The sequence below is a fragment of the Mastomys coucha genome, chromosome X (genome assembly GCF_008632895.1).
Source record: "Mastomys coucha isolate ucsf_1 chromosome X, UCSF_Mcou_1, whole genome shotgun sequence".
Taxonomy (NCBI): domain Eukaryota; kingdom Metazoa; phylum Chordata; class Mammalia; order Rodentia; family Muridae; genus Mastomys; species Mastomys coucha.
The window spans coordinates 66,359,735-66,368,697 of record NC_045030.1 but is presented as its reverse complement, the minus strand read 5'-3'; the positions used below and the strand labels follow the sequence as shown (position 1 = coordinate 66,368,697).

Genomic DNA, 8,963 nt, shown 5'->3' with positions numbered 1-8,963 from the left:
TTTTATGCCAATGCCATAGTTCTGATGTGCAACAGGAAATTTGAAATGGCAGTACTGTCAGCATGTTTTTTTTTTTTATTATTTGGTATGTACTGAGTCAACCTGGAATTTCTATTTTTCTGTATGTGGCTGAAAAATATTTTTTTCAATATTTGTGAAGAATTCTGTCAGAATTTTGATAGGAATTATAATTTTCCCTTTGACTTTTGCTTTATATATGTTATTTGGAACTATGATTTTTCCCTAACTCGCTAAATCTTACTTATTTTTAAGCTTTAGCCAATACTTCTTGAGGACAAGGAGTATTTAGAATTTAGGGAAATAGTGAAACTCAAATATCTGAGAAAACATTCTTAGAAAGGAGGAGATGTAATGTTATGCTGTTTTAAGTAATTTGAAAAAGTTTCATGGACCTGGTCAACTGGATTAACTTTTAAAGGAGTTTCAACTTTTGCTCTCTGAAAAGAACAGAACTATGTACCTACGCAGTGTTTGTCCTGATCAAATTTATGAAGTCCTGTCATGACAGTGCCATTAGAAGCCTCATACTAACTGAACAACTATTTTCTAGAAATAAATAAATGTAGAATTTTGCTTTATTGACCATGTTATATTTATACTTAATTTCCATTTCTCAAATTTCCAGTTCTTAAGATATTCTTCATTAAAGTAATTATTATCATTAGTGTGTTCAGTATTATATTTTATCTCTTAGAACTATTTGAAACATACTTATATTTCCAAAAGTGACAAATGTTCGTAATTAGTCATTAATATGGTTTTAACATCAATGCCAGATGATTTTATAAAGTAGAATAAGTATAAGACCAATTTGTCAGGCAAATGGACAAATTATATAATTGAACTATTTATTGGTACAATCACTCTTGTGGCTAAACTGGTTGAGAATAGCAGTTTTAAAAATCACATTATTAAGTTTAGCATGCAAAATAAGAATGGAAAATTTTCTTCCAGACATTGCAAAAGGAAACATAGGTAGCTCACAAGGTATTAAGATCACTTGTGGGATTTAGTTGATGTAATAAAGAACTACTGAGAGCCATTTTTTCCGCAATAAGTCAAAGAAAAATGAAAAACATTCCTTGTAGATGGGAGAAAATATTCAGAATCCAAGATCTTTATTTTATACTCTCAACTGCAAAGTGAAATGGCTAGCTTTATGTCAACTTGACACAAGCTACAGCCATCTAAGTGAAAGAAACATCAAGTGAGAAAATGCTTCCATAAGAAATGGGACCTCATGAAACTGCAAAGTTTCATGTAAGGCAAAGGACACTGTCAATAAGTCAAATTGGCAGCTTATAGATTGGGAAAGGGTCTTTACCAAGCCTACGTCTGACAGAGGGCTAACATTCAAAATTTACCCAGAACTCAAGAAACACACTAACGACCCAAACAACCAAGTTTTAAAATATGAGATATAGAACTACTCTAAGAATTCCAAATAACGGAATCTTGAATAACCTAGAAACAATTAAAGAAAATTTCAATGTCTTTAGTCATCAGGGGAATGCAAATCAATACATCTCCGAGGTTTCATCCTATACCTACCAGAATGGCTATGATTAAAACTTAAGAGATAGTACATACTGGTGAGGATGTGGAGCAAGAGGAGCATTCCTCCACTGCTGGTGGGAGTAAAAACTTTACAACCACTTTGGAAATCAATTTGCCAGTTTCTCAGAAAACTGGGAAGAGTTCTACCTCAAGGCCACTCCTGGGTGTATACCCAAAAGATACTCCAACATCCTTCAAAGATACTTGCTCAACTCTCCTCATAGCAGCATTGTTTGTAATAGCCAGAAATTAGACTAAATGTCTTTCAACTGAATAATGGATAAAGAAAATATCTAACTTCTACACAATGGAATACTATTCAGCTATTAAAAATAAAGGTATCATGTATTTTGCAGGAACTTGAGAATATAACCCTGAGTGAGGTAACCAAGTCCCAAAGTACATGCATGGTATATACTCACTTATAAGTGGATATTAGCCATAAAATACAAGTGCCATGATGCACTCCACAGGCCAAGAAGAAGCTGGAGAAGAAGGAAGTCTTAAGAAAGGAAACTTGAGTCTCACTTAGGAGGGAGAATAAAATAGACATAATATACAGATGAAGAAGGGAACTTGGGGGAAGGGAGGAGGGAGAGTGGCATGGGGGTTCTGGATCAGGTGTCAGGAGGAGCAGGAGAGATGGCTAGATGGCCGTGGGAGTGAATGGAGCAATGCAGCTGACAGGGCTGAGGCGGTGGTCATCATCTCCAGGGCTAGAGAAAGATCTGGGATGTGGGATGTGGCCAGGAATCAATGGGATTGACCTTGGCTGTGGCTCACTACATTAATGATATGGAGCCTGGGGAATCTGCTACCTATGGCCAGGCAAGAACACCAGTGGAGAGATGGAGGGAACTTTTGACCCAGAATTTATCCTGTCTGCAGGAAGTGCTGGCATGGGGAATGGATCTGAAACTGAGGGAGTGGTCAGCCAATAACCTGCCCAACTAGAGGCCTATCCCATTGGGCAAGCAACAATCCCTAACACTATTAATGATACTCTGTTATGCTTGCAGACAGGATCATGATGTCATCTGAGAGGCTCCATGTAGCAGCTGACTCAGAAAGAACTACAGACACCCACAGTCAAACGGGACTCTTATGAAAGAATAGGAGGAAGGATTTCAGGCCCTGAAGGTGACAGGGACTCCACAGGAAGAACAGAAGAGTCAACTAACCTGGACTCTTGGGGCTCTTAGAGTCTGAATCACCAACCAAATAAATGGGCCTCCCCACACATATTTAGCAGATTGCAGCTTGGTCTTCATGTAGGTGCTGAACAAATGGAACAGGGGCTATTTCAAAAGCTGTTGCCTGTCTGAGGAACATGTTCTTCTAGCTGGGCTCCTTTGGCTGACCTCAGTGGCAGACAAAGTGCCTAGCCTTGCAGTGACTTGAAGTGCTGAGGTGGGGGGATACCCAGGTGGGGCCAATTTTCCCAGAGTGTCAGGACAAGTGTCATAATAGGACAAGCTAATAGTTAGCAGTTGATCATCCTGAAATGGCCTGCTTCAGATTATTATATAATCTGCTACAGGTGAGCAAGGCTGTAAGGGACTAATTTTGGGAAAGATTCCTGCTATTAATATGCTTTTCCTGTTATTATTAAAGTTATATACAATCACTAAGTAATAGCACATCCCTTTGGAGCAGATCCCAGCAGATCCATGAAGATGTACTGTCTTAGAGTAATGCTACATAGACAAATAGATGACTTAAATCTTAATGACAAGCCTATAAGAATTCCTAAAATTATATCAGTGATTATAAACTCTTTTATAATGGGACTGCTATTAGGTCCTTTTCTGATAGTCAAAACTGCAATGAGAACTCTGCCAGTCTCCCAAGTGTCACCAGTTAATTGCTCTGAAATGGTAACCAGACTCTCCTACTCAGAGCACATTCCAAGAGGTTGTAAAACAAACCAAAGGTCATAAAAAGGGGGACTAACTATTGTATATAGGTACTAGGACCAAAGATAAAATATTGACTGAGGTTATCTATACAAAACTTCACTAGTAACTTAGTTATTGTTTTAATCCTTCCGGGAACCTGTGGTGCTGAGACAGGTGATGGATGTTTAGCTAGATAATTACTCCTAATGGATATGCATGTAAACATTCGCTGTTGTAAACTTCCATTTCAATTTATGATTTGATTTTCTGTGTGAACTTGTGATGAACTTTTTAGTATCTGATCATGTATTCTGAAAGATGTTGAAGGTCTGAGGACAAAGAAGAGAGTCAGATTTGAGGGACTGAGGTGAGAGCAACAGAGGTGAGAAGAACTGAGCTGAGAGAGGATCTAAGCTGAGGAGAAGTTTTTAGACAGAACACCTTCTAGATTAGAAGGAGAATGCAGAGTGGAATAACTTAAAAACTATAGGTAACATAAAATACTAAGAGCATAAAATACAATGTGCAGAATGCAGAAGAAAAGAGGAAAAAAGAAGATGCTACAGAGAGCAGAAGGAGCAGGCAGGCTTCTCCTTACTATGGGACAGAACAGGTCCCACGGTAAGGACAAGGCAGGCTTAGTCTCATTAAAAGGAACAAAGTTTTTTTTTTTTCTTACAATCATGGGTTTAATTCATTTAGCATTAAAAGGGTAGAAGCCTTTTCTTTCTCTATGTAATAAAGATTTGATCTCCATTTTTCATCCAGAATGAGCGAGTTCTTGGTCTCTTGCTCCATATGCATATGTAGGTATGTGTAAGTATGTGATTGTGAGAATGTATGTGTGTGTCTGTGTGTGTGTGTGTGTGTATGTGTGTGTAAGTATGTAATTGTAAGAATGCCTGAAACTGGACCCAACTGGGTATAAATGGAAATGTATAAATAAATAAATGAGCATGAGTGAATCTGTATATGAATTTAGGTGAGATTATGCATATTTACTTATGTAAAAGTTTTTCCTTTTGGAGTGTTAGTCTCTTCTGGTTCAATAAAAGTTTTTTTGCTCCAAACTTCCCCTAGCCCAACAAGAAGAGGCATTTGGACAATAGGGAAAAGTCTCTAGCAATCAATCCTTTACTTAATCTCCTGCTGTTTTAGGATGAGGTGCCAAAAACTGCAGTTTCTGGCCTCAGAGGATCCCAGAAGGCAGGTCAGCTACAATAGCATAGTAACTTAGATAAGTAAACTTTTTATTATTATACAGCAACCCTAAATTTCTAGTAAGTCTTAGCCTCCGCCTACGCTCTTCCCCCTTTGCTGCCTCAGGAAGAACCTACAAGAAAGAAGAAACACCCTGTCAGGGCTGACCCCTAACACCAGAGGAGACAGAGGAGGATTGGGGAAAGATTGTGGGATGGGAGACTGGGAGGGGGCAGTGAGCAGGATGTAAAGTGAATAAGCACAAAAATAAAAAACGGGAAAAATAGATTGTAGGCACATCTCTAGGAAATGTTCTTAATTAATAATTGATACACAAGTACTCAGCCCAATATGGGTGGTGCTATCCCTGGGCTGGTCCTGTGTTCCATAAAAAAGCAGGATAACTAAGCCATGGCCTTGGTGAGCCAGCCAGTAAGAAGCACTGCTCTATTAGCTCCTGTTTTTAAGTTCCAACCTATTTGAGTCCCTGCCTTGTATTGTATATTGACTCTGTGGACTGTAACTCAAAAAGATATTCAGAACAAATGAAATGATTTCTTCCCAATTTTCTTTTGGTAGATTTTTGTTTGTTTGTTTGTTTGTCTGTTTATCACAGCTATAGCACTAATAAGAAATGAAGTAATTGCCTAGTGGTGGTGGTCATGTCTTTTATCCCAGCATTTGAGAGGCAGAGGTACTTGCATATCTATGAGTTTGAGGCCAACCTACTCTACAGAGTAAGATCCAGGAAAGACAAGATATATAAAGAAACCCTCACTCAAAAACAAATGAACAAACAAAAGATCAAAAACAAACAAAACAAAAGCTGAAGAAAAACAAAATTCTCAACCCCTTCTGTCCCTCAAAAAGAATCAAAACAATGGTATATTTAATGTTTTATGAATATCAAAAGTCACTATTTTATCCTCTAATATTTATGTAAAACAATCACTTTTTATCTGATACTACTGGTTTATAAGATGTCATCTTCAGTTTTATTTGTACAGATTGAGTGCAGATTGTATTCGGTTTCATACAGATACTTTTATACATGCATATAATATAATTTCACTATGTTCAATAGCATTCCCTATTGTTGTCCTCGCCTTTCTTTTACTTACCCTTCCATATTAGTTGGCTTCATTCCTTTAGACAGTTTTTCTTATGTTAATATTATAATATATATATATGTAGTTCTCTGTGGCTGAAAACAATTTCATTCTATATACATGCCATGCTTTACTTCTTTATTTGTTCTTGGATAGTAAAGCTGATTTCATAACTTGCAATCATGCATACTGCATCAGTAAACATTGCTCTAGTATGTTGGCTTAAATAAATACTCAAGAATGGTATATTTGGATCATGTGGTAGATTTTTCTTTTTCAGTTTATTGAGGAATCTCTGTTTTCATAGTGGCTGTATCATTTTTTTAATGAAAATTTGGACATGATGAATATGCTCAATGACTTGTGATTAGTCCATGTTTAAAAATGTCAATGACAGTTAAAAAATTAAGTGGAAAATGTCATCTATGCAACTTACAAAGCATCTAAGCTTAGCAGTCCAGTGTACTGTAGAGTACCAGTTGTTTTGGCTTATGAGCTTATAACTCAATATGGCAGTTTGGCATTTCAAGAGAATAATGTGTCACATATCACTATCTGACAAAAGATTAAAAAAAATCATGACTCAACAATAAACTTCAAATGAATGTATATTTGTAGCTTTCTCAAAATCTTCATTGACAAAATCATTGTAGTTATCTGCATGACCTCTTATGTGCTGACACTGTTGGATTCCCCTTTGTGGTATCACATGTCACTGTTACATTTTAAAGATGTTTACCAGAAATGAGATTTTTCTAATATTAGTATAATTTACATCTTTTAGGAACTAGAAAAATTAGATTTCTGGCAACAATTTAACAAAAACTTACTATATCTAATTTTCCTTTCTGGTGTGTAACTGAATACATTTTGTGGTTCTGTTGCTTTTACTAATTAACATAGCTTAGTTTTTGTAGTTGCAAAAATTAATTTATTTTAAACAATCTAGTCTTCCATTAGTTATTACTCAATGTTTAAGATAATAAAAATATCTTAGCAATCACATGACTGATATATAATTTATATCAATCTGAGACAAATATATCCACAAAATAAGAATGCATGAAACAATAATTCATATTAATTTTCCATTATTTTTCAAATGTATGGGTAATCCATTCATATTTTTATGAGTAAATTAGCAAAAGAATCATTGTTAGATCTCTATACTGCTATGTTATATATCAAACAATGGTTCCAAATTAGTGACATTCAGTTATGTTTAATTATATATATATAATATATATACATGTATGTATCAAACAATATATGGTAAATGATGGTAAGATAAAGCCACAAAATATCAGTAGAACAAAAGAAACTCTAATTCGTAAGAATCTCTGATCTTTATGGTTATTCAGAGCCCACACAGAAACCAAACACACTTCTTATGTGTTCTTCATATATATTTCTTTTGCTTTGGAGATTAAATCCCCCATGTAAAAATGGTAATAATGTTTTTCTCCATTTAATTTGGTGTTGGCTATTGGTTTGCTGTATGTTGTTTTTACTATGTTTAGTTATGTATGGGCTTTGAATTCCTGATCTTTCCAAGACTTTTACCATGAAGGGGTGTTGGATTTTGTCAAATGCTTTCTCAGCATCTAATGAGATGATCATGAGGTTTTTTTTCTTTGAGTGTGTTTATATAGTAAATTATGTTAATAGATTTCCATATATTGAAGTATCCCTGCATTCCTGAGATGGAAACTACTTGACCATGATGGATGATTGTTTTGATGTGTTCTTGGATTCAGTTTACAAGAATTTTATTGAGTATTTTTGCATCTCTATCATCATCCAAATCTTGCTTTTCTGGTGTGATGGGTATCCAGGACTTGCTGTAGTGGGAGAACTGGGTTCTGATGAGACCAAGTAGCCTAAATAGAGAGAAACTTGAAGCAATTCCACCCATGTCAGGGACCAGAAAAGGTTGTCCCACTCTCTACCTATCTATTCAATGCAGTACTTGAAGTCCTAGCCAGAGCAATTAGACAACAAAAGGAGGTTGAAAGGATATAAACCGGAAAGAAGTCAAATTATCACTATTTGCTCATATGATAGTATTCTTAAGTGACCCCAAAAATTCCACCAGAGAGCTCCTAAACCTGATAAACAACTTCAGCAAAGTGGCTGGATATAAAATTAACTCAAACAAATCAGTAGCCTCCCTCTATTCAAAGGATAAACAAGCTGAGAAAGAAATTAGGAAACGAATCTGTGGCACATGATTAAAGAATTTCAAGGGTTCTATTGGGGAAATTTGTCCTGAGGAATGTCATCTGGCATGCAGAGGATCACAATAAGATTTAGGAGGAGTCCAACCTGTGGAAAATTAGAGAACTAGAGAAGCAGATGGAGGATGCTTTCCAGGGGACCAGAAGGAACATAGTACCCAGCAGTTCAAGTCAGATGAGAAGTGATGGTTTGATGAAGAAAGTCAGAGTGACTACTGGAGGTCAAAGAATGAAATTTCTGTGGCCCTGGATGATGATTTTCTAAAGGCTAAATCCTAGAACAAGAAGTTACATGCTTATGAATCCAATATATCAGACAGATGGGGTACAGTTGTTATAAAGAGTTGTAGCCTGAAGAGTTAGAAACAGACAGTAGTGATCAGTAAGACATTACCAATGGGGGGGTAGAGAATACCTCTCCAGGTAAAATCATCTGCCCATGAATCCTGAAAGCATAAGAAGTCAAAGAAATCTCATAAGACAAAGCAGAAAACATGGTCACATACACAAACACATACACACACACACAAAACACAGAAGAAAAACGGAAAAGAATCTATGGACATAACAGCAGATTCCTCAAGTGAGTTCTCAGAGGAAACATGAGCTTCTAGTACCAGGAAAAGGAAGAAACACACAAGAGAAAGAAAAAAAGCAATAAATAAATAAATAAATAAATATAAAATAATAATAATAATAATAATAATAATAATAATTCTCTTAAAAAAATCTTTACTTTTAGGGGGAGAAAGTGATACTTTTCAGTCAGATGATTCCACATCTAGCAATTCTGAGGAAATAGAGAAAGTGACACTGCGAAAACCAAAAGGGAAAGAGAGAGAGAAAAGCATCCATGTTCCCATGCCTGACCCTGAGGTACAGGAGAGGACAAGAAGGAGCAGGAACTGGAAGGTGGCTACCAATGCAAGGTCTGTTGAGAG

At 36.1% G+C, this 8,963-nt stretch overlaps 1 pseudogene; it reads left to right on the top strand.

The window, feature by feature from the left end:
* The window catches only part of LOC116092832, a 62,391-nt pseudogene that overhangs the window by 32,601 nt on the left and 20,827 nt on the right, over nucleotides 1–8,963 (top strand).